Genomic DNA, 27,011 nt, shown 5'->3' on the forward strand with positions numbered 1-27,011 from the left:
AGCTTTGCCTCTAAAGCCTTACACTACCATGCTACCTCCATAGTAATGTTTGGAAAAAAGAAACCAAACCCAAACCTGGGGAGTGCTCCCCTTAACTAACTACCACAGAATTTCAAAACAGCACGTGGTGGGGCCAGGGGGGAAGGGGCTGTACAGCATTTTCCTTTCCTAAAAATTTATTTTCATTGAATTGCTTCTCCCCCAATGTTTCAAAATCAGTAATGTTAACAATCATTACATTCCTTAAATAATTACTTGAAGTACCCACGAAAGTTGTTTTGCAGTCTGCCTGGAAAAACATTTTACTCCTCAAAAGGTAGAAGATTCAGTTTATGAGCAGAAAAAAAAAATCACTTTTCTTGCCCAGCTCCTGCAGAATGTAAGAGTTAATGGAATGGAAAAGAGACTGATGCTTTACTGATCAAAACAATTCTAATTACACATAGAAGACTTTTCCATGTTTCCAGTAATACACTGAAGAAAACCTACTTCATGAAATGCAGTCAGATAAGCAGAAAGTTTGGGAATTCATTGCTCAGCAACAAAGGCCAGAATTTTATATATCCAATCACCAGAGGCAGTGGAATGTTGTAATTGCAAGCATATTCTAGCACTTGGAATAATAAATAAAACTAGAGAAACGTATTATTTATTCAAATTTCAATTTTTTTTAAAAGAGACCCATAAAAAGCTGTGGACAGAGTAACACAATATAACAGCTAAACCACAGAAGCACCAAAATAATTGAGCAACAAAGAGCTGTTTGTTCATTTTTCCCCTTGCAAATCTCTCTCTCTCTCTTCCCTCCATCTTTACTATCTGAGGTGCAAGGCAATAATGTTAGCAACATCTTATGGTATTGTCCTCTTTACCATCATGTGCAGACACAGCACTACGAGACGTGTTGGGCCCATGGACACAAGGAAAACCTGGTGTTGGAAAGGTCAGGCTGGACTTTTCCCCAGTCCAATACCTCCTGTGGTTTCTCAGTTGCTGGAAGTGTTTTCACCTCTCCTGAAACCAAATCAGTTATGGACAAGGACAGGCAGCTCTTACTCTTCGATGCTGCACCTCACTACACTGATTTAGTCCTCCAGTGTTCACTCAGCCTCCAAGAGAACAAGAACTGTGATGGCGCTGCCTTCTTCAAAACAGCATCACCTACCAAAGACAACAGACAAAGCTTGAGGGAGCAACATATTGAGAACCCCTTCCCATCTATCCAAAAGGATCCTGAGATTCCAGCTGAGAACTGAGACCAGGTAGGTATTTCAAAACAACATCACAATATGTCAAAACACACAGCTAAGAATACTACAGCCCACTGAATTTGATACACAGCCAGTACAAACCAGGTCTGTGAACACAAAACCATGCAACAAGACATTACTCCAGAGAAGGCTGAAAGAGAGCAGTGCTGCATGGTGACCCTGCTCAGCTTTTTCTCTGCTATAGCAAGCTGGCGACAAGCCCTGCCAGCGCCATCTCCTTCCTCCCGAGTGCTGTCGGTGCCACCGCCCGCGGCCAGGCTGGGCTCAGGCTCCAGAAGGACAAGCTGGAAGCAGCTCAGCTCACTGACCCGTGGCTGTGGGGACTGGCTTTTGCTATCAGTAATGGACAAGTCTCCTGTCTAGGCAAAGAAATACGAGAGCAAAAACAGTGAAAAAAACCCACCGAAGTGGGACTGCTTTCCAGCTATTTCCCAGTTTCTGTCTCTGACAATAACACTGAAAATTCTCCTGGAATGACAGGAAGAAAGAAAAGCTGAACCAACATGAAAACTGTAACATTGGAGTGAGATACACAAAAGTTCTTTTCATTGCAAAGAATTAGTCAAAATGACATCCATATCTGCACTAAGGAAAACATTGCTTCTGCCTTGAGGTAGCCTTGATGAAAACACTGTGGCAAGCAAAAACCAGTTTATCATTTTGGAGGGAATTTCAATCAATTTAATTGATTTGTCAATTAATAAGCTTCTAATTACTGCTTCTGGTATTGAAACACACACAAGGGAAAACAGCCCTTGCTCTCTAATCCCCTCACCATACCTGCTCCTGGCAGTGGGACAGCAGGACCAGCAGTCATTCTGGTTTCCAGTCGAAGGTCAGCATTGCTGCTTATTATGTGCGTATAGTAAACAAATAGCTTATACAGACAAGTTGTTCTTAAAACAAATCAAAAGCACATCAAGTGAAATGTGATCTAAAATAAGCCAGCAATGTTTCAGAATATCACTATTTCCCCTGGCACTTCAGGATGCTGCAGCTGCGGAAATTCCTCTAAAATAATTCAAGACTTAAAGCTTATGCTCCCACAAAAAGGTTTCCAGACTGAAATGTATTATAAATATACACACACACTCCATCACAGTAACCAGACCAGAACACTTCCACAGGAAAGCCCCTAGCCACACTTTAATATTTTGTCCATTGAACTGTATCAGCCGATATTTTTTCCCTGCTTCCCAACTACGCCAGCAAAAATCTTACTGCAAAAGCCCTTCTGGTGATTGCAATTTTCTTCTGCCTGCATAAACCATTCCTTTCACAGGACATGGTAAAAGCAGTACTAACAAAAAAACTCCTCTCATACCAGTAGACCTAAGAAGGAAATGGTGAGACCAGGTGACAAAAGCGTGCAAGCAGGAAGGGTGAAAGCAAAGGAGAGCATTGCATCAGTCTAGCTTATGTGTACAGAAAAAGGCAGGAAGCAGTAACTGCCCTCACACCACATCTGCGCCAGCAGAAACTAAACTGCAAAGTCACAACACTACTACAAGAAGTAACAGCACAAAAACACTGCACTCAGGTCAGACTGACCAACTGGACTCTGATAGATAGATCTGGCGTTTTGTTTTCTGTTCAGATTTTTGTGTCATGTTTTGTGTAACGTATAATCTTGAGAAACAAACATCACCTAGAAACTCAAGACTAAGCCATTCCATTTCTGTTAAGTGGATATTCACCCCAAGAGTTCAAGTGTCAGTTGTGTTAACTGTTTCACTACTGATAAGATACTTAGCACAATTCCTTTGCTAAAATCTATCTCAGAACTCTAAGCCATCTGTAAAAGCCTCTTATGAGAAAAACCATCCATGTATCCCCCATCCTGGAGTAAACAACATCTCCACTTATCCTAATGAGCATCCTTATAATACAGACCCATCCTGGCAATGTAAAAAAATACTCAGTACTAAGAACACAAAAGTGTGGGATAGAAAAAAAAATTCAGACAGATTCAGTATACTTTTAAAGACTTGCCTGCCTGTGTTTCCACTCAAATATTAATCCTCTCTGTACTGCCTCTTCTTTTTTTTTTTTAACTTTTTTAAACCCCAGATCTGCTGCGGGTTATCCAGCCTGCCACATTACATCAACACAGAAACCAGTAAGGCCTGGCTGCAGAATTTAGGTCAGCTTGTCTGTGGAGTACATAAGGTCTTCCACACAGCCATGAATTTCCTAGTAATGCTTCAATAATCCCTCTTCATCCTGCTACACAGCTATTTCACTAGGAACTGCTAGCTTTCCTCTAACTCCCCAACAAAGACTCTCCACAGGAGGGATGTTTGCAGACGAATGAGCCACTATCTCTTCCTTGGGAAGCAGGAAGCTGGTTGTTGAATCAAATAAATGCTGATTCTTATTTCCCAAGACAAAAAAAAATATTCACAATGGATGCTAGAAAAAGAGTCTATCTTTTAACCACACCAGGAAAGATATAATCACAGCTGGAAATTACCTCTAGAACTTTAGGCATAATTTTCTTAACGGATTTTAAACAAACCCTCACTGCTTCCACCTGGGTTAATAAAGAAAAAAAAATATATAAAAATGCAACTAATAAATTCAGACAGTCTAAGCAACAGAGGCTGGTATTTCTGGAGAGAAAGCATCACTTGAGATGAAAAAATATTGTGCCTCTTCAAAGGCTGCTCCCTCTAACAGTAAATTCCATGCCATTACCATCTCAAGCATTGTACAAGCCCACATAAGTAGTAGCCTTGCTCTTAAAGGATCTCTAATAGTACATAAAAATATGCAAAGTCTTTTCAAAACATCATCCTCAGAGCAGGAGTTCCACATAAACTGAAAAGTACAATTACATAAGACAAAACCTCCAAAGTGAATACAATAAATCAAAACCTTGAACTTCTCTGTCTTCACACAAGATGAACCTAAATTTTCTCAAATACGACGATCTGAAAGATGTGACTGCAAGAATAAATACCACATTCCAGGAATGGTTACAGATATCTCAGCAAATGAAAACATAGCAAGCAAGCTGACAGTTGGTTTTGTCTTAAAACCCATCAGTCTGCTACCTCTCTGTGCCCCACAGTTCCCACATAACATACTGCTCATCAAAAGCTAGCACTGCAGTCTCCCTGCTAGAACAAAGAATAAAGCTGAGGAAAAGCCTTTCCTCAAGACATCAAACTGCTCTACAATATTCAAACATTTGTTAAGAGTATCCCTAGCCCATTCTTTATAACTTACATGAAGCCTGAAAATGGTATTTGGAAACACATACTACTGAGCTGTACTGCACGTTAGATGTGCAAATCAAATACCCCACAAAATACGTTGCACTCATTTATGCTCACCTCAGGTCTGTTACAGAACTCAGACATGTAACATGCATCCATACCTGGCCCACACATGTAGCTGTCCTTACTAGGCCTCCATTGCATCACAGATGTTAACAAGACCTTCTAAAGAATGTAGCCTTTTATAACTAATCATCATCCATAGCTTAACTCTGAATCAGACAACTTTTCCCATTACTGGCTCAGTACCTGATCAGGCTGTGCTTCTCCGCCCTCCTCCTCTGGCTTCAGCTGGGCTGAGTGCTGGCTCCTGAAGGCTCCAGCAGCAGGAATACCAAGCCAGACTCTGATGATCACTTTCTCATTTTGACAAGCGCCACAGACTCCTCCTATATAAAAACAAACTGCTGTGAATTAAACTGGCCAAATAAAGCGGTCATAGTAGCGGGGGTCAGAGGAATGCCACTCTGCAACACAGACAACAAAAGTTACTCATCCTTTTGCTGACAGTGCTTCATCTCTGGGGAAGAGTGAGCACATCCTTGTTTTAATAACTTTGGAACTACTCTAAATGAGTTGTCCTATACTCAAAGAGCATAGATCCCAAATGAGCAATTTGTCATTTCCCACATATTTTCTTAAACATGTTGGCTCATCCTAACTTAACCAAGAGCACTGCTATTTCTACACCATCACCTCCCTACAGCACCACAAAACCCAGTCCAGACCTCAATGGCATGGAAGCTGCACAGCGCACGTGCTCCACACAAACACTTTGATGACATTTCAACTACTGCATTACAGCCAAATGCCAGGCAAGCAGACCACCTAGAGTCAAATGAGCTGCTTGGAAAAATCTCAGGAAAACACGTCAGTCCTCTGGGATGAACAACATAGAGGTGAAGTGGGACTGTCCTCCTCCTTCAGCCCAAAACTTACATCACCTAAGAGTCAGTATGGCTGCCTTCACCTCCATAGACTCAGAGGCTCCACAGCTGTGCAGAGCACACGGATGGAAAGCAACTCAGCAAAAAGAACAGCCAGACTCCAGCAGGTAATTCATGAATATTTATTTTAGTTTGTTGCTTATTAAGTATGCCTTGTTATAAATCAAGTATTTTACAGTAATTGCCTCCAATCAACAAACATGGGGAAAGCTGCTATGTAAACCAATGCTGTTCCATATCCAAAAGGAATCCCTCAGGCAGGATTCTACAGGACTCTCGGTGTGCAGCTGGCTGGCTGCCACTGCCTCTCTGTCCTTGCTGCACCCCAAGCAGCACTGCTGTGTGCCCAAGGCGTTCCTAGCACTGCCAACCACAGCATACTGTGCCAGGGTGCCAACACCAGTGCAGCAGGCACTCACTGCAACAGCAGCAAGCCCCAGGTACACAGTGCAGGTACAAGGACAGCCTCCAGAGCAGAGGATGCTCCACAGCCACAGCCAGCTGCATTCCCTGCTTCAGCCCCCAGCCCACTGCCTCCACCCCAGCGGTGCCCGCAGCAGAACTGTGCTGCCCTAAGGGTCTGCACCAAGAGCAGTGCACTCACCCTTGAGTGCACTCACTTGAGCTGCTCCCAAACTACTGCAGAAAAAAATTCAAACAAAGCCCCCCTGAAATCACCCTCCAGTTTTTTCTGAGGCATTTTCAGGGGTGGCACCCCCTGGCACTCAGAAGCACACAGGAACAAGCCACCCTCTGTCAGGCTTTCTGCTGAGATAATTTTAAAGGTCAGCAGGAACCTGCTGTTCCAGGTTTCTTCTTAGAAGTACAGACCCAGGATAAGGAGATGGGGAAAATACTGTCAAATCATCAAATAAAATATGCCTCATAGACTTTTTTTCTTGAAAGGCCTTGGGGTGGTCAAGTGGTCTCAGGAGAAGCAAATCCTTTTATGCAGAACTGGAGTTTTCAGAGACTCCAGTTTTTTAAATACAAGGAGCAAAAAACCTGTGAGTATATAATTTCCAAAAGTCCACAGCAAGCAGGCTTCAGAACAGACCTTTGGATCATACTTGAGGTCTAACAGAAAACGCTCATAGCCACGGGGCCATTCACCTTGGCTTCTGTAACCCTTCTTTCCACGAGGTCAGAGAGCCATGTAAGAAGGGCCTGAACAGAGTTCACCATGCCCTCCGATCCCTCCTCAGCACCGCCCCCAAAGGCAACAAACCATTTCAGAAAACAGCACGCAAAGGCAGCTCCCATCTTCAAAGCAGCAGGACTGTGTTTTTTGAGAATGTATCAGCATTTAAGGAAAGGGGCCAGGAGAGTCTGAACAGCACCACCACCACCACACTAGGTAAGGTGTGGAAGAACAGGAGAGCTTGTCTTCTAGAGCTGAATCACAATCTGAAAGCCTGCTGAGGTCCATCACCACCACCCTCCTCCCCTTCCCAGAATATGCTGAGCACACAGATTGGATCATACCTGGAGGAAATGTAAAGGATAACAAATGACAAAACACTTAAAAAATCTTCGTTTAAAGCAAACAAAAGAAAACAACAAAAAACAACAACAAACCAAAAACCAATCTAAAAGCAGTAAAAGCAGAAATTCTTATATAAATCATAGAGATACATAAGTAGATGTTTGGGCAATGCCAAGACCAGTGAAGGATTCCTTCCCGCAGTTCTTACCACAAAAATTCTCATGGATTTTGTTCCAAATCCCATTTGACAAATTCTCACTTCATGCTACTTCCTTCACCTCCCTCCCCCACTTTTGAAGTGACAACCTCAATTTATTAAAACAAAACAACATCTTTCTTACAGAAACATCTGCTTTGATACAAGAATACACACCCACTGGTACAGTCAGTTTGTGAGACTGTGGCTCTGAAGGGGATTAAATAAGGAGCACATGCACCATTTCTCGTTTAACCTTGTCCCCTCTGGCACTCATTCACTTCAATACTTTTCTTTCAGGGCCCTACAGCACAGGGAAAGACACCACATTTACACTGGGAAGGTGGCATCAGCCAGTGCCAATTTCATCTGAATCACAGCCAGGCACTTGGCACTTCAGGCATAACACGTGCAACCTCCAAATGCCACATCCTATATACAGTAGCCTACATGTGGCTGCCTCCATTTGTACAGTCACTTGATCAAACATCCTTTTCCATTAAGGAAAACAGTATTTCTGAAGCTTTTAACAGGGAAATAATCATTGTTAAGAGAGTGAAAAAAACCCAAACAATGCACTTAGAACAAATCATTATAAATTCTGTAAAGAAAGGAAGAGGGAAGTCACAGTATTTTGGGGAAGAAGTAGAGATTTTGGAAAAAAAACCCAACAACCTCAGCTAATTAAATATATAAGCAGTTCCAGTCATTATAGGTTTAATTTCAGCTTTAATTCTCAGTTCTGCATGTATCTCCAAGTACCCAGACAACGGCAGACATCTGACAATCTCTTCAGCTAAAATGCCATCTTCCTCCCTTGCTGCTGCATAAGAAAAACAACAAACCAGCACACAGGGAAAGTGTCATGCCATCAAAAAAGAAGAAAAACTCCAGCACTGATCCCTACTGTAGAAATACTGTCAAAAGTAGCATGTAACCTAACCAGATAAATACCAGATTTTGTTGCTATCTCTGAGTAAGTTTTGCAATTAGCTGAAGCTGATTTGTGGCCACCCTGCTACTTAACATTCCTGCTCTCTCCATGGTGTGTGCCTGGGAAAGGCATCTTGCCCAAAGCAGAGGGTGGGCTGGAAGGCAGGACTTCCCCTTTCAACAGCAGTGCAAGCTCAAATTTGCTCCAGCTGGTCTTGAAACCACACTCCCCTTGGAAAGCACCTTAGGCACTGCTCCTGCTACATGGGAGCCAACTGGATCCCAGCACCACTCCCTGCAGAGTTCATTGTCCATTCTAGGGCCTTGCTGCAGCTTTTCACATGACACCCAACACCCAGTTTAATTTGGGAGCTCCCTGTAATTCCTCCCTTCCCTTGGTGGGCACCTCCTCTTCCCCCATCCATGAGCCAGAGGCTGTGTGCAAACTCCTCCCCACTTCCTCTCTTCTGCTGCAGACAGCAGGAATATAGCAAAGACATCAACAAATCAAACCCTGCTGGTCAAGCAGGCAAAACTTCAGTGCTGCAGCTAACTTTGTGTGCCCCACAGGCAATATGAGAGGGGGCTGCCACTGGGAGCTCTGGTATTACACCCTTTAGCAGATAGCAAACTGGATCTAAGATTTCACAAGTTCAAACAGCAAACAGGTCAATAATCAAACACTGAGGAAGTCTTAACATGGATGAGGTGACAGAAATCAGGAGCTATGATAGTGTGGAAAACCACCATCCCCTTCAGCAGAAACAGCAGAGAAGGGGCACTCTGCTCCCCATACTGACCAGCTGCACACTGGTTGTTTCCAGGCTGCTCTGGGCCACTGTGCACATGGATGGACTACAATCTTAAAATACAAATGAGGCACATGCAAACCATTAGTCAAAACCAGGCTTGTACTAATTCAACCCATAAACTTCAGGTACCCATTACATTTCATGCAATTAATTTTTTTAAATAATTTGCTTTCAAGCTGACTCCAAACAGGGAAAACTTTGCCACTCACTGTGAGCATGAAAACCTTGTTTCTGGAATGAGGCACCCTCAAACAAGCAGAATTCATACACTTTCCACTTGCAGAACATTATATATAACCTCATGCTTTATAAATTTATGTTACATTTACTCACACTTTTCTCCAAAGTTTTGTTATCTCCTTTTCTTTGCCTCACTATTACTATTTTCCTTGGTATTTCTACATGTTTCTCATGTTTTTATTTTCAGGCTTTACTATCTTTGTTCTCCTGTAACTCTGGCCTCAGTGATTTCTTTCTTTAAAAATGTTTCATGGGTTAAACTGATCAATGCTAATAAAGACACTCTTAAATTCACCTTTCAATCTAAGTACGTCCTAAATTAACTTTCACAAAAAATAAACATAGAATAAATACAAGTTTTAAACACCAGAAAAATAATCTTGTCCAAGCCTGTGCATTTTTCACTTTTCTGAATGATTATTAGAACAATTTTGTTTCTCTCAGTCCACTGCTTTTTCTAAGACCACTTTTCTTCCATTACTCTTCTGTTAGACACTTTCCTACCCGCTTTTCATTGGGACACCAGCACTGATCAAACTCAGAATTTCTGTAGAACCAATGAGCCTTCATGTATCTGCATTCCTCCACTTCCTTGTTTCCAGAGCCAATAGATTTGTTGTCAGAAGAACAGGAAAGGAGAGAAGCAAAACTATCAGCCAGTTTTCCCTTTCTTTCTACTATCAAGGCAAACAAAGCAAAACTTGAAGTAATTTAGTATGGGTTATAAACAACCCAACATTACTTAAAAAAACTGAATTGCATGAAGAGTTTCATTTCCCTTTTGTCAGCTCATCTGCTAAACTAGGTAGGTTAGGCTTTATTTCTTAATTTAAATAGTCAGAAAGTAAGTACATAAAAGTTTCTGGATGGCAGCCATTGAGAGGAAGCCTGTATGTGGACTTCTCAGTTTGTATTTTTAAACACCAGTCAGATTAAGCGTGAAGTCTGGCTCTTCTGTGCATCCTTGATGAAGGCAATTGCTAATGCATGTGGAAAGCGTGTGTAACCACAGTGGTGCCTGGAAACAAAGCAAGCCAGTGCACTACCTCTTAACACTGCTCCCTCAAGTTTCAATGCAGAGACTGTCACACCAAAGCAACTCCTACCCTCCCTTTCCATGATCTGTACACAAACCACCATTTACAAATATGCAATGTGAACTTTTTTTTTCCTCATTATTCACTGATATTTGCATTGGTTTAGTGGGAAAATTTATACAGAACAATCCAAACTACATCAGCTTAACACCATGCTCCTCTGTGCAAGACTGCAAAGGCAACAAAATGTCTATTACATAACACTTCTGTATAAAATATTAATTTTCACAGAGAAAGCTCTTGAACCGAAAGGTTATTTTCAACGATTAACGAATCAGTGTTGTATAAGCTTGGTTATTTAATCAGTGCATTTGAGACAGGTAACAAACCATACATTTTATTGACATAACATGAAAAAAATCAGCTTTTTATGATCAAAATATATCAATCCCTCACACACACAGATTCAGTAAGCCTGCACTGGGGTAATTGCGAGCATCAGCATTTTTTATACAAGTTCTCACACCAGCTGAAAGCATGTAAGCTTCCTTTCCTTCCTATCCTACAATGATGAAGAACAAGAAAATACTCAGACATCATTTTCATATACACATCCCATGTTCTATACTTGTTCTGTCCTTAAAGCTGTAATCTCAGGTTGGAAAATCACTGCAGCAAAAGTAAAGCGCTTCAATTTTTTTTTCATACAAAAAAATCCCCGTTTTTAACAGGCATGTTGGTATCTGTGCCATTGGCCAGACTTGAAAACATGAGGTGTGGCAGCCCTTGCTTCTGTAGAACTCAAGGGCAATCAGGAATACCTTTTATAAAGAAACTTATTTCAATGCTGATTTGTAAAGAATGAAGTTCAACAGAGGAAAAAAAGACAAACCTATGTATTGGCTGTGACTTTGTAGCCAATAGGTTGCATGAGGACAGGCCTGTCTCACTGCTTCATCAGGACTATAAAAAGCCTTCCTGTATGGAGTTTTCCTTTCTCTGTGTATCTTTACATAGTGAATGCAGGGAGGGGACTCATCTTGAGCATCACTGTCTCCAGCAGATGGTCTCATCATATTTACCAGTTCCATCTGAGTGTCACAGGTAAGACATCTAAAATGGCAACAGACACTTGAGTCCACCTCACCCCTGGTCTAACCACACAGGGAAAATCATCAGGAGATACAACTTAAGACAGAAAAATCCTGAGCAAATGAATAGAGAGATTTTGAAACTCCAGTTTGAGAACTATGATTTTTTTTTTTCAAATTTATATGCACAGCAAACAAACAATTTAAGGAGATACCTGACAGGAAAAGGTAACAGCATTTAATTATCTGTAGTGCCCATCCCTTAGGTCTGAGAAACCTTCCACTGCAATTTTCTGGTCTTCAAAGTAGATCATCATAAGACAGAACACCTGAGGATGCCTAACTTTTGACAAGAAGACCATATACAGAGGGGTTTTTTTGGTGGTGTTTTTTTTGTTTTGTTTTTTTTTGGTTGTTTGGGTTTTTTATTTTTGTAACACTAACAAGGAGCAAGGCAGATCACAAGAATCAGACTATTTCTCCTACTGATCACACAATACAAAAAGCAAGACCATGATGAATAAACACAAATGCTATCCTCACCCACTGCTGGATGCCACATGCTTTCAGCCTAGTTATTTCCTTCTGCTTCTTAATCAGAGTTACCTTCAAGAAAAAAGGGCCTCCAAAAAAGAAAAAATATCTGAGCAACAACGATCCTTGCTCCTCCCTAAGGGCGGCTGTATTTTACACCACGATTGCTTCTTAAGTCTTGAATGTCGCAATTACTTCAGTCTCGGAACAAATCACTTCTGAGGAAAGAGCTCAAGTGGAAAGAAGGAAAATTACTTTTGAGGCTACATGAACAATATAGTTTTGTCTCCTGATTTATACTTGAAGAGGGAGAAGAAGAAAAACTAAGGTATTTCTTTTAAAACAGTTCTAACAAATGAGTCCTTGGTGCAGCCATACTCACTTCACATACTACTGCTTGTCTCCAAGTGTTGGGCAAAAGTGGCATTTTGCTGGCTTGATTTCAAGAAAACAAGTTTTCTCCTTCCAAGGATATCTCCCTGAACATTCTGGCAGCTGCTACATGAACGTCTTTTAACTTCTCTTCCTATCCATTTCCTGAAGGGAGACAAGAACCTCTTCTTGCTACAGGTAAAGAGAATACAGAAATAAATTAAAAGAACTTCAGTTCTTTTAATGAAATAAATTTGTGGTAAGAGAAAGATTGAAGCAATGTCAGTTAAAATTAATGATGTGGAAATTAGTATTACTGACAGTATTAGGTGCCAACTTCAGTTGTGACGCATTTTCTTCTTAACATGCCAAAACCAAGATGATTCTCAAAAAGTCACACACTAGAAATCCTGGCTTTGTTCTTTCCTAAATTTGTTTCTAATCTCTGAAGTGAGAAATTGTTTGGCAAGCAATTGGTATCTATTCTTTGTTATATGGTTAAAAGAAAATTGTACTCAATTTGCTCCAACCAAAAGATCTTGAGCCAAACCCATCCCCAATGCAAGCAAGTCAAACTTAAAGAACATAGCTCAAAGGGTTCTCAAGGTTAGAGGCACAGGATAGCCCTGAAACACTAACTACAATTGCTTTCACAAAACATAATGCTAGCAGCTGCTAGAAAACGGCATTTCACAAACACCTTTCTTCATATTTCAGCCCTGTGTGGACCCATAGCAGCTCATCATCACAGCCAAGAATAAACACTTCCAGGATTAAGCAGCACTAACGTGACCCCAAAGAGCCTCATGCATGCATGTGGACTCATGAAACTATACATACATGGAAAATTAGTCATGGACACAAGTCTTAGCCTGGTGAAGTCCACAGACTTTTCACTGCTTGTTAAAACAACATATTTGAAATATCAGTTAAGCAAAAGCACAGACAAGTCTTTATCTAAATGTAAGGTTTCTGGGGAAAAATAATTCCATTTTTCTTAACACAGCAAGAGCTTTTTCTTTTTATGTTGGTTAGGATATAATCTTCTCACCACCAAGAGACAATAAATAAATAAATAAATAAAACAGAAAGGAAAAAAAAACCACAAAAGGAAAACTGTGCAGTCCTCATTCGATGCTAGCAACAAATGGAAGAATTTAAAGAGCAGAAACTGAAATTACAGGTCTTTTCTTTCCACTTAATGTTACTGTACTATTATATGTAACATCTGCATATAACAAATACTGCTAATCATGTTTTGTGATATTTAGGGATCTACAGCAACTTTGTGAATTGGAAGATGAAGACTGTTTTTCTGAAAGGAAATTAAAACCTTCAGAGTTCATTATTTTGTGAAATACTTACCCTGGAACTCCCGTTTTTTTTGGCACCCGGTTGAGAAACTTGTTTACTGAGTTCCTTCATGTTCCCCCATTTGTGACTCAAGCTACTTCTCAGCAAAGCAGCCTTCAGCAGCCACACACAGATTAAGTGCTTCGAGCCTCAGGACAGTAACTCAGTGATCACAGTGCCCGTGTACCTGTGCCAAAACTCCCCTCTGGCTCTTACAGGTGCAGGAGAAAGCAAAGGGAGACCCTGGGCTGAGGTGCTGAGTCAGCACTCTGTCTGCACAGCAGCCCAAGCCAACCCTGGAGTACGCCACAAAAGCAGGACCTGACACAGCCGCTGGTGCCATCAGAGAGCACACAGCAGGTCAGAAACTCAGCCTGTGTACAGGGCCTGATCCAAAACCCACTTACTGCCACTGGCTTTAAAAGACTTTGAATGGGACCTCTGTACACAGAAGAAATGGGAAGATCTAGAGAATTTAAAAGAACCAACTTCAACCCAGGAAACTTCAGTACAGTCCCTTCTTAAAAAATTGCGCCAAGCCACAACACACACAGCTGCAAGTGCTTTTGACCACAGGGGTGGACGTATCCTTTTCTCTACCAGCCTTTATTCTCTTATTCTCCTGTCACTAGCAGGACTTATTGCAAGCCCAGCACAAACAGCACTAGCTTTTTTACTCACTATCCAGGAATGCAGTCAAGAAAACTGTCCATAAACAGGAGGCAGAGCTGTGGTATCTTTGTACCACCACTCATGTATTGCTACAAAAGAGAAGGAGACAACAGGCATAAAGGGCTAAGAAATAACTGGAATACAAGAACTACATTTCAGGTGTACAGCTATGTGTTACTACAATGTTCACCAGCTAATTTTTCCAGGGCAAGCACCCAAGTGCTTTCACTCTCTCTGCATTGTTATTATAGAGGTTGGCTCCTATTAATAATTACCTTCCTCTGACTGCAGCACACAGTCTTTCTCCATTGCTGATACTGCTACTTAGAATTCCTTTTCCAGATCTCAACACACCGGACAGATTACCATCCCCTCAAGGATGTCAGGACTAGTAGAGATATCTATTGTGCCTACCTGGATATTACAAAACAAATGATGGCTTAACACTGCTCCCTTCCCCACATAACCTCATATAGCCATTGTAAACTTTTAATCTTTTGTGTTGAAGTAATCACAATTACAAATGAAAGCATCTATTTAATATTCCCTGCTATTATGTGCAAGAAAACAGACACAGCAAACAGACAAGTGTTTTTGACACAAAGCAAGATACAGGCAAAGCACCAAATGAGTTTACTATAAAGGCAATGCCTGTATAGAGACACAGGAGAAAAGTGTGTAAAAAAAAAAATACAGCCAAAGAAGCAAATTCCTAGGTCAGGACCCCATAAATCAGTTTCAACTAACAATAAAAGGTTTATAGAGCATTTGTAAGATACAAAGAATAAAGAGGATCCTGGCCCCAAGTAAGGCTTGGTGAATTAATTTAAGATGACAATCAAGAACAAATAACACGACACCAACCTTACCCTAAGTTTGAAGAAAGATGGTTTCCTTTGCCTACAGGAAGAGGTGAAGGAAAAAAAAAAAACATCGCCACCAAAAAGAACAAACAAGACAGAAATAAAAGAAAAAACAAACAAACAAACAAAAAACCAAAAACACAGAGAAAGGGACTTCGCTACCCCATCTGGCATGAGAGTGCTTTTTTGATAGCTCTGAGCTGTGGGTTTAAAATCTCAGCCCTGCTCATGCAAATTTCTCGCATCCTAAAGCCCTCTCTCCCAAACAAACAGGCATTGTCACTCCCCACCTTCAGTTTTAGATGCAGAAAATACTACCCTTTCCTATCACGGTCACAGACATAACGCTGAAAAATATCCAAATACTTCCCTGTAGTGTTTGGGGATTTTTTAAAGCTCTAACTGGCAAAGCTTACAAGTAGCAGGCACCCCAAAGTGCTCTCTGCACCAGCAGTTGAGTCAAGTAAAACATCACTTTCAGCACCACCATTACAGGAAGTACTGCTAAGACTTATCCACCAAACAACACCACCACCACTACCGTCCTCCATTTTCAAGTCTGAGTAACCTATCTCATGGCTCTTACACACTGGGAACGTCCAGAGGAGAAAGTGCCACGGGCTGCAGGCGTGCTGTAAACGCAGAGCCTGAATCCCCCCAGTGACCGCAGACCAGCTCCCCTAAAGGATGCTGGGCAAAGTCACAAGCCTTCTGCGCCTGAATTCGTGTCTGTTTAAGAGCAGTGGCAGCACTTGTGACGGGGGAAATGGAGGTTGCAAGACAGGAGCTGCTGTGCCAGGCTCAGGGATCCTAAAGGAGCGGGAGTCGGTATTGCCACGTACTGGGGAGCAGGGGGAGGGAGGAGACGCGCCTCGAAAAAAACAGAGATGGTTATCTGACAAGGGCTGGTTCTGCCCCCAAGATGTGCTTTATTGATTGGCTTGGGCCCCTTTAATCTGCGTGTGCTCCAACACGAAGCACAGCTGACCCCACACAAAAGCCGCACAGCTGGCGGCCCCCAGAGGGGCCGGATCCAACCCCACCGGCCTCGAAAGGGGCTCGCGGTTGCAGCCGCATTCCCCGGCACCACGCCGTGCCCCCAGCCCGGCCGCTGCCCCCCGCCCATGCGGGCACGTCCTGCGTGGATGCGCATCCCGCGGGAGAACAGCGCGACGGGCGCAGCCGCCCGCGGGGTCCCGCCGGCAGCCGTGCCGCCGAGGCACACCGGCGCTGGCGGCAGCACCAGCGAACCGGCCCAGGCCGGTCTGCACGCAGAAAAAGATAAAGGGAAACGCCACGGAAAGCGCGGGGACGGAGCGGCGGGGTGCGGTGAAGATGCCGTCCCCTCCCCGCGGCCCCTCCGCCGCCTGCCCGACCGCCTCCCGCCGGCCCCGCGCTCGCCTCACCTCAGGGACGGCTCTGGGCTGCGGACCCCGAGAGCCGCCCGGCCGAGCCGAGCCGAGCCGAGCCGAGGCGAGCCGTGCGTGCGGCGGGGGCGCAGAGCTTCTCGGCGGCGGTCAGTCCCGCGGCGCTGCCATGCGGGCGGGCACAGGCGGGGCGGGCTCGGCTCCTAGCAGCGTCCTGCAGCGCGCACCCGCATGGCTCGGCGTGCGGACAGCACCGGCTGCCGGCGGCGGGGCCGGCGGGGCGGCGGCCAATGGCTCCCGCGGCGCCGCGCATGTGAGGGCCGGGCTGGGCCGGCCCCGCCCGCTCGCCCCCCGCGCAGCCGCCGCGCTCAGGTGCCCGCGGGCCGGGCCGGGGCCGGGGCTGCCGGGGCTGCCGGGCTGCACCGCGGCGCTGGGACGGGTCCGCGGGGCGCGTTGGGAGCGAAGCGCCGGGCGGCAAAGCCCGTGGGGTGTTCTCGGTGCGCAGGTACATGGAACGTAGTGCGTGAGCCAAATAAAACAGCGACAAGTTCAAAATACGTGGTTTAATTATTAAAATATTTTCATGGGGAAGGAGGAAAGTTATTTTGTCTATCTTGAACCCTTGGGGGAACCAAAAAGTCGAAGGCAGCTTTAGCTTGGGCGGGGGCGGCACCGCTGGGATCGCAGGGACGGATTCCTCCACTGCGACTCCAGAGGCTGAATGCAGGACACTGAGGAAGAAGCCTGATCCTCACACCGAAAACCACTAGTTTTTTGGTTTTTTTCTTCTTTAACTGAAGAGCCGGTATCCTTATCTGATATCCTTAAATATTTCTTGAACACCGAGCCGACACGTGATCAGACCTGCGGGTCTTTTTAAACGGATGTAATCTATTACCTTTGAAAGTGTATTGGTCTTGATCAAAAATGGATTAAAAAAAAAAAAAAAAGATACGAGCTCATCTTTTCCATATGAATATAACATATTCCGTGTTTTCAACAACTGGAAGAAATTGAAGTGATCTTTTTGTGCTTGTTCAGATTAGCTTTATGGCCCCTTAAAGATTGAGAATTTCCCCTTTATATTTTTAGATGCAATTTTAACCAGACCTTCTGGTCTAAATGACTGTATGATGCATCTAAGGTTACAAATAAAACCACAATTCACTTCTGAGAACAGAAAAAATCAGGCCAGCTTGTCCTGCTCTCAGCTGTTCAACACTATTTTCATACCAGCGTTTTCATCTGGTAGGGAATTTTAGCAGAGCTCAGATTTAGTCTAATGAGCTGTCAAATATTTTAAGCTTTGATTTTTAATACCTTCATTTGGCCTTTTAGTTATTTTCTTCCCTGAGATCATCATCACTTGTGTTATTTTTGGCCAGCATTTTAGACCTCACTGTTTTCTCAATAAGGTGATTTTATTATCTATTTACTTATTTCTGCTCTGACCCAGTGGCCAAGGCACATAGGGTGTGTAATACTGGGGCTCCGCATTGAGTTAATAGAGATAAAAGCAGTCCAATCTGGTAAACATCAAGGCAAGTGAAAACAGATAATAACAAGAGCTGCTGGCTGGGAAATCCTGACTCGAAGGCAGCTGGCAGAGAAATTCAAGCGGAAGAAAAAAGGATTTTTTCAGATGCCAGAGCTGGTCAGAGCTGGCTGAATCCACATTCACTTAGCAATCAAGATACTTTGCCAAGCTGAGGCACACCAGCAAAACAAACAAATGGCTCTGGGGACCTGAGAGAGAAGACACCTGGAACTGGGCAGATCCGGATCCAATTAAGATTCCCTTTCTGACAAGGCAAACACAAGTGTGAAGGACTTACCTCCTACAGAACATATGCTGGGTTGCTTGTTTGGTTTTTGTTTTGGTTTGGGTTTTGGTTTTGGTTTTTTTTCCCCACTTGTTTTGGTATGTATTTGAAGGTAACACAAATGGGTTTTAATTTAAACCTCTCTACACCCTCTCTTTCAAGATTTTCTAGGAGAGACCTTTCCCACTGTTTCAGGTTTGGTCTTCCCCAGGCGCAAGTCTGGGTACTTCTGGGCAGCTCTTTCTAGATTTCTGTTTCTGGCTTTGACCACCCAGGATATGCTGAGGCGGGACAGAAAAGAGGAGAATTATGAATTTAAAAGAGCTCAGTTTGGGACAAATAAAAACTCCAACTGTTGTTACTCTATCTAATAGAAAATATGCCCAAAAATGGAGTCTGTGGGGGTAAAATGGCTCTTTTCCACTTGCAAGGTTTTGACATTGGCCCTTTACAATTAAATAAACTAATATTGTTTAGGGGTTACATTAACAAGCAATAGCAATGCAGCCATATGCCTCACAGGATAAACCAATCCTGTTTGGTTTTACAACTGCATTTTAGTTTCAATTTTTCAAATTCCTTGAGTAGCCAAATGTCATATTTTCCAGCCTTATTGTTATCCTCATTCTCAAATCATTAAAAATGCTTAGAAAATATCAGCCCTCCAACAAAGTTACAGTTTTGGCTAGGTTGAAACCTGACCATTTATTCTAAGATGAATTCCAGTTGTTTCCTTCTTTCATTCGAACAGCCATAGTGTGCATGTCATATATACCTGCATGACATTGTCCAGCAGGTGTCCAAGCCCAGTCCAAGGGAGCCAGGTGCTAAAGGAACACCAGCAGAAGGTGAGCATAAGGAAGAGATGGTGTCAAAAATAGAGTGTGACAGTGGTTCCTCAGAAAACAGTGAGGAAATTCCATACTGGGAAATATTTCAGTCCTGGCTTTGAGTGGGCTGACAAATTTTTCTCCCAAGCAAATTTAAGATGAAGGGGAATTTTGATATTGTGAATTAGACAAGATAACCTTTAAAAGATGCCTTCCAACGCAAACCATTCTGTGATTCTATGATTAAGAAGTGGATGAGGTAGTAGTTGCTTGGGAAGAAGTGAAGATGGCTACATAGAAGAGAGAGACAGGCAGGGAATTTCCCCTCTCCAGAAACAGGGCAGTTTGGCTTCATGGAATGGGCAAAGCATGAAGGGGAAGACTCCAGTTTAAATAAGAAGGAGGATGCATATGAGTCACTTCTCTTGGCTACTGGCCACCTATTTTCAAGAAAGAGTGTTTCCATGTGCTGAACAGCTCAGCCTGTGGTTTTCACCCAGGACACATGGGCAAGAAGACAGGGCTGGGGATGCAGACTTGTCATCCCCAATCTGCCGCTACCACCCCCCACGCCCATTAGGGCCACCCCTGTGCCACGCGCCTGCCATGGTGGCAGCAAGGCTGGCTTTCCAGGCACAACTGGGTGATGTGCTGGCAGCTGGTTTATCGTCCAAGCTATGCAGATGCTGGCAAGGGCCTGCTCTGCATGTGCCCACAGCTGGCTGTGGAGAGCCTGTTGCGTGGAGAGCCAGCCGTGGGGTGTGGGGCTCAAGGGCTCTGCTCTTCCAGAGAGGAGAGGGAAGGAGAAGCCCAAAGGCTGTGATTCTGTGCTACCAGACTGCTGCAGCCCAGTCTGGCCCACCACTAGGACAAACTGCCAAAGCTTTCAGAAAATCTAATCAAATAATCAGACAATCCTCCTTTAGATACATTTTTACTGACAAGCCCAAAGAGATTGAAGAAAAACAGATGGTTTTCCAATATAAAAAGTATTGTAAAACCCTGTCCCTGTTAGGGTCATTTGTAAGTCCATCAATTATATTTTTTAAATTCCTGCTAACCAATTTTCTTTGCCATTATATAACTCCATTATAACCAATTATTCAGACCCATGTTACCACTTTTTCTGAAGATACTTTGCTATTATGCTTGTCTTCAAACACCTGCCAAACACCTTCAAACAACAGCCTCTACTAAAAACACAGTGACTCCTGGAGGTCTTGTGAGCCAACCTATTCTGGCTGGGATTCTCCCAACTTCTGAACTTCCTTGATGGACAAAAAAAATCACTGTTTACTTTGTGCTGAAAAAAGGCGTGAATGACTCTTTCAGATAAACAGCAGTTTCTACTTACATCCAGAATTCCACAGTGTGCTCAACTGTTTTTTTTACGTCATTTGTGATAATATGTTAGCCACCCAATGTGCAGTTCCCTTTTTAAAAATTTGGGGGATGAGGCCTCATTCTTAGTAAGTACCTTTGTATTTTGAAACAAAATACAAGAGCAGCAGCCATGATGGTGGGCTTTGCAAGCAGTGTGTGTTATCACACTACAGCTCAGAAAAGTTTTTCAAGTGATGGCAGGAACACATGCTGGCTGCTTCTGATTACACAGAAGACCTAGTTTTCATGAGTTCTCAAATTTCATCCAATGGATATACAAACAGATGGCCAATCTGTTTCATTCTGTACTTATCAATAAAGGACTATGAAGTCACAAAACACAGCATCATATGAGATGGGAGGCATGGCAGGAAGGCCATAAACTGACCTGCAGGCAAACCTGCCCTTCTCCCCAGCAGGTCACCAGGGCAGGACTATATTTTAGAAGAAGCAAAAATATGGTTGTGCATTGCTGGGCTAGCACAAGATAGAGCCTGTGTCAGTCAGGTGGAGTGGCTGGTAACATGGATCTGCACACTCAGAGCCCAGGCAGGAATCGCTGAGATGTAGAGTACCTTCAGGTCTTTAGAGCTGGCAGGCTGGGAGGGGGGTTAGTCTGTGCCAGTCCACTTAATCTACTTAGCTCTTCCTATTTTCTTAATTTTGCACTTTACTGTTTCTATGATCTCTGCCTCTTCTGCTCACCACCTTTTCCACAAATGCTAAATGCTAAACGTGGAGACTGAATAGGAAATAAAAATTAAAAACCTGTCATAATCAGAATTAGCAGGATAAGAAAAGAAGCTTTCAGGTGTCACACTTTGTCCAGCCTTGTTCTCTGGAACAATTTCCCTGCTTTCCCCAGGACAATTCAGTCTGTTATTTCTTTCTTCAAATCATGCCTGAAAGCCATTCTTTCCCCTTCAGATCTCAATTTGCTTTCTCAGTAAAATGGCTGTGGCTCCATGTGCAAATGGAGTGACACAAAACCTAAGTGCCCTACCTGGATCTAGGACAATGGTGGCCTTTAAAGAAATGGCAAGCCAGTTATCTTTGGAGTGCTGAGCTGTACCTGTGCTAGCACTTAACCTTTACTTCCCCAATCACACAGATACAATAGTTAGACCTTGCTGATTTTGTTATTCCTTTGGAATAAGTTTCCTTAAAATAGCCTAGCCACAAGGGTGTAATGAGGTGCACAGCTAGGCAAAGCTTTTTGAGCAGCAGGTGGAAAAAGAAAGAACATATGTGGGACCAAAATGCTTTGAGCCTGCAAATGACTGATCTGCAGTCATTCAAATGGCTAAAGATTAAGGACTCATCTAACTAGATCAGAAAAAAACCCAGACAAACAACCCCTCTCCCACAAAAAAACTCAAACCCAAACCCAAAACTAAAAAACCAACAACAACAAAAAACCCCCAAGCACTGAAAAACTACCAAATTTGAGGAATACCAGGCAAAAACAGCAGGAAAGAAAAAGGGATAAGGGAGTAATATTTATATCTTACATGCTGCATTTTCTCTCTGCCTTCCTATTTTACCATGGAGCAAAGATACCAATAGTCATTCTACAGGAGGAGACTATAGAACTCTTACTTTAAAATTCAGCTCTTTAATCAGGGACCCAGAGATACCTAGAGCTCTTCTCCCACCTCAAGAACTGCAAAAGGGCTGTGAGTTTTTTGTGCCTGGGAGCCTACAGAACCCAGACTTGCCAACACAGCACTAAAAGAAGTTGATTTTGCTTGAAATGGGCTATATTAATCTTCTTACTTTAAATGCAGCACATTCTGTTGGTCATGTGTACATATTATAGATCAAACAAAATCAATTTCTCCATTCTGTCAATTCTACCCAAGGGAAAACATAGCAACAACAATTCACCCCTGAAATCCTCTTCCCAATACTTTTTCAAATACAATGACAGTGAACTAAAGTATTCCAGTCACTAAAGCTTCTAGAATTAGATATCCACTGTCAGTCTAGTATCACACTATCCACTCTAACATTATACACCTTCAAGATTTTAAGTATTCCTGTGCAGGATTCACACCTTCAGGATTCTAAGTATTCCTATGCACACAGCCACCATGGCATTCAGCATGCTAATTTTAAAACCTGCTTCATATACTGTTCCAAAGACTGATACAAAGGAGGAGTGTTGCACAAACATGCAATGACAGGGAAGAAGGCTATTCTAATGTCCAAATAATTTGATTTCTCTGCATTTAACTTGAATATAAATTAACTGGAGAAAGCATTGGTAATATTTTTATGTATTAGTGGGCATAAGAGCAGCAAATTAACTGCCAACACTGTATAGCCACCACAAAACACACACCTCCCCCAGGCTCAAACACCTTCAACTTATTACCATTTAGAAATAGGTAGAGAGAGAAAGAAGGTCTGATCATGCCTTAACCTAAAATAACGTTTTGCTTTGTCAGGTTAATTATACGTTCTGACATCAGAAACTGAAATTAGCAGGCGATTTTCCCTTGGGTTGCCCAGAGACTGTAGAATGAATCATGCCTGCTCTTGTGCTGCACCCGGGACCACAGAGAACAAGGGATGGAAAGACCAATATATTTATTTCCTTGCTCTGATCTCTGTGGCTAGAGAGTCATAGCCACGATCTGGCTTTGTAGGGGCTGTGATGTGGCTGGCTGGTATTGCTGTCATCCCAAGTGCGGCAGAAAAGGCCATCAGCTTCCAGTGGGTGCACAAAGACATATTCACTGCTTTCCTTTCATCCTGGTGTGAATCGTGGCACCAGAGTTTCTCAAAATGTCACTGAAACTTTCTGAAATTAATTTGACATGACAACAGTGTTCAACACGGGGCACTCTCATTGGAAAAAAAAAAAAGCCAGGCAGACCTTTTAGCACTTGAATACACAGAAAACACTCTCCAAGTAACTAAGATACCCTCCTCGTCCTTACAGCTATTTAGCACAAGATACCCTGAAGTTACCCTAAGCCTTAAATCTTAGAAAAAGCACCCAGACATATCTTTTACTTGTCTCTTTCTTGGTTTTTAATACCTAAGGTTCTCCTGGCATTTTGTTTCCATGGTGGCTATTTTCAAACTACTCCCGCTCTCAGGCCCCTTTTCCCCTCATCCATTCATGCTGTTAAAAGCTCCCTACCTGGTGCAGCAGAGCAGCCTGCGGTTACCTCTGTTCACCCCTGCCCGCCTCCCTCCTTCCTGGGGCTGCTCCTGCCGAGCTTCGCCTGCTCCTCTTCCTCTCGCGGAGCTCCCTCTGCTGTTGGATGCAGCTGCGAGCCCGCGGAAAGCCCGGGCGCTGCTGCGGGGCGCACGGATCTCCGGCGGGCAGGATGGAGATGGATCTCCTGCTGGGGCAGGGTAGAAGGAGCGGCATCTTTGCTGAACACCCCGCAGGGTTGCTCCTTCTGTCCGAGTGTCAGAGCAATAGGAAAAATTGCCTTTGTGTTCTGTCTCCAGCTGTTTAGCATAAGATATGAGCACAATGGTGTGGAGTAGCTGCAGACCCAAACTGCTGCTTAATTACAAGAGATAATATAGGAAAAGAAGGGAAAACTCTGTCAGAATTAATGAGCGAAAAATAAGACCCCAGCCTGTGAAAGCCATGTGCTTTTCCTGCCTGCTGTAGGCAGACTGGCCTCACACTGGCAGCCGTGCTGGAGGGCACCTACACACTGCAGGTGCCGGGAGGTATGTGCCAGCAGGCCAGGCTGAGCCAGGACATGGGAGATTTAGCCCCCAGCCCCATGGCACATGGGCATGAGGAGGGGGGATGCTCACCCTCCCATCGTTCCCTGCAGAGCTATCCCCTCGCCATGCGGCACACAGGCACCTCACCGCCGACAAGATGCTCAGCAGCTCTCGCTGTGCTGCACTTTGGGATTCCTAGGATTGGAGAAAGAGAGCAAAAGACACCCATTTAGCAGCAGTGAGGGGGTCGGGCCTCAAAACCTGCCAGTAACTTGTGGTGGTTTCTGCAAGGGCAGAGCCCTGCTGCCCTGCTGCCCAGGGATGTGCACGGCTCCATGCCCACCCTGAGCAGTGTGACACGGAAATGCACCGAGCTGTCCCCTGCTAACGCTGCCACCTTGGCACACTTGTTGCATTTGCCTTCCTATGTTGCCATAGGAACTACAGCCCCAGCATCTGCTCCTGCTGCTCCCTGCCACACTGCCTGTGCACCCCACTGGGCTCAGCCCACTTCTGCTCCTCTGCCAGCCTGATCATGCCTACCCCTCTCTCACAAACTCCCTGCCTCATCCTCTTTTTTGGGTGACAATCAGATTACTGCTGTAGCAGTTAATTATCGCATTAGCTATAATTTGCCTATTCATTTGTCTTTCTCCTTCCCTCCCACCCTGGAATAATTCCATCTCTCCATCCTTTCCACCTTCACACTACCTCTGCTGTCTGACTCCCATCCTCTTTTTCTCTTGCACTCCTCAACCACACAAAGCTTTGCTGCACTGCTCTGCCCTTTCCTTCCTCTTTGTCTCCCTACGACTCACATCTTCTGTGCTCTCTCTTAGCACCTCTTGCTCCGTCCTCTCTCCCGGTCCTCCTACAGTTTCCTTCCCTTCAGACCCCCTGCCTATCACCTCAGGTTACTGCTTCACACAGGTCTTCTCTTTCTTCTACCCCTGTGCAAGTGTACTGACAGCTTCTCCCAGGTCTGAGCCAGGCTTGTTCCTCTCCTGTACTCTCCCTGGCTCTTAAACAGTCAACAGCATTACCCACTCTCTGCTCCTGTTTATCCAAATACCCCAGAAACTGTATCCTCTGCCACCTTCTTTAGCCTTAACCCTTCACAGCTCCAAACCCTCACTTTCCTCCAGGCTCCTTTATCAAGACCTCCAATGTAAGCATCTTATAATTTCCCCTTGTCCCTAAATCCCACCCTTACGCACCTTTCTTCTTCCTTGTCCTCTGAATGGGAGAATCCAGCCAGCACCACAGCTAAATCTATCCTCAGCCTAAAAACCCTGATCTATACCTTTATTCCAGTGCTTTCACCATTAAGCTTCACAGCCTCTCACTCCTCCATCCTCATCCCCATTCCTCTGGTTGTGTTGCTGCTTCTGATGCCATGAATTGCACATTCCCTTTGAAATTGTATCCTATCCTTTCCTTTCCTTTCAGACCCTTGGACCAGGACCCCAGTGTCCTCCCTCTATTCCCACCCCAGGCACATTTTTAATCCTTCTTTGCCCTCATCTGTTCCCTGCCCTCTCCACATGTGAGTCTTCAGCAACCCTATCTACTCCTTCCTCCCATGTTAAGGACACAGATGTCTCCTGGGTGACCTTCTGGAGACCACCTCATCTGCCTGGAGGGCTTCAGCTAACATCTACAGCTCTGCTGGTCCCCACTCCTGATGGATGTCTCTTCACCTTGCATCTCAGCCAACCCCTATCCTTTCCTAGATGAACTGAGTGCTGCTAACACCACCTCCTCTGATTCTTTTACTTTTCATTGCAAGTCCCTTGCATTTGCACATTCTGTTTTCCTACTGGAAACATCACTCCTTCTTGCTCAGCTTCTTTTGCTTCCACATCTCCAGCCTCACTTCACCACCACAAAACCACCAGTGGTCACAGAATTGTAACATTTAAACTGTTGCTGCAGGACATGCAGGAGGTGCGCATATGAGAGAGCATATAAGGATGCTGTGAAGGCAAGGAATTTTCCACTTGTGTTATATTTTCATACATACTTCAGACCATCTGTGAAAAGCTGTAAAATGACTAGTTGGAAACATATTATAAAATTGTGTTATTTTATATAAAACATTAATTTAGCAGACTCGGATCTGAAAACTCAGCAAAACTTGAACAGTTTTCTTGCGCTTCCCAATTTTGCTCATCTTTTAACAACAACAAGATCTCACAGTTTAATGTGACCCAGAATCTTCCCCTATGGTCTGTGACTCTTGAACCCACATTTGGCTGCTAGCTTGGCACATGTTACATTTTTCTGTAGTCTCAGGTCCATATGTGCTTGTTGATGCAGCCTAGAGTAATTTGTATGTATGTTCTCAAGTAAGGAAAAGTGAGGTGACACTTCATTATTTTGTTATGACACCTCTGGACCCTGAGATCAGTGCATTACCAAGTCTTTTTCTGGCTTGTTTGCAGTGTTCTTTTAGGTGCTTTTTGCATACTGTGTTGTTCTGCTATCTATATATTTGGACTCAAATTTCCAGCTTTGAACACTCCCTGTCCATTTGAACAGCATCCTTGATACACTTAAGTTAGCTTTGTAACAATCTCTTTCCTGCTTCCCAGTAGGTGCGAAAGCTTCTTATATCTATCTAGTTTCCAAATGCCATTTTGTGGCAATTCTGGCCTGGAGGAGACTGGCAGCTCTATGTTCCTGGTTTTCCCTATATGAAATTTCTGTATTTTATTTCCAAACTTCTGGAAAAAGAGACTGTGCTGTTAGCCCTCAATTGCCTTTTTTTTCCCCTTTATATAAAGCAGCTTGTCTTACCTGTGCTTACTGCAGAATTTCT

The 27,011-nt window shown here is 43.8% G+C and overlaps 2 protein-coding genes across 3 annotated transcripts in view; both read right to left on the reverse strand.

Annotated features, from left to right (window-relative positions):
- ZNF326 (zinc finger protein 326) overlaps positions 1–16,636 on the reverse strand; it is a 95,698-nt gene extending 79,062 nt beyond the window's left edge. The window contains exons 1-2 of the mRNA XM_086841515.1: positions 16,495–16,636; positions 4,802–4,941 (exon numbers count right to left, since the gene is read on the reverse strand). The gene's annotated coding sequence lies outside the window, so the exon portion shown is untranslated. The remainder of the gene's footprint in view (positions 1–4,801; positions 4,942–16,494) is intronic.
- LRRC8D (leucine rich repeat containing 8 VRAC subunit D) overlaps positions 1–16,744 on the reverse strand; it is a 52,885-nt gene extending 36,141 nt beyond the window's left edge. The window contains exons 1-2 of one of the 2 annotated variants that reach the window (XM_086841510.1): positions 16,495–16,744; positions 4,802–4,941 (exon numbers count right to left, since the gene is read on the reverse strand). The gene's annotated coding sequence lies outside the window, so the exon portion shown is untranslated. The remainder of the gene's footprint in view (positions 1–4,801; positions 4,942–16,494) is intronic. The other variant, XM_086841511.1, reaches the window with a different exon arrangement.
- Between the last annotated feature and the right edge of the window lie 10,267 nt (positions 16,745–27,011).

This window comes from Cyanistes caeruleus, chromosome 9 (assembly GCF_971803275.1).
Source record: "Cyanistes caeruleus chromosome 9, bCyaCae1.hap1.1, whole genome shotgun sequence".
Lineage (NCBI taxonomy): Eukaryota > Metazoa > Chordata > Aves > Passeriformes > Paridae > Cyanistes > Cyanistes caeruleus.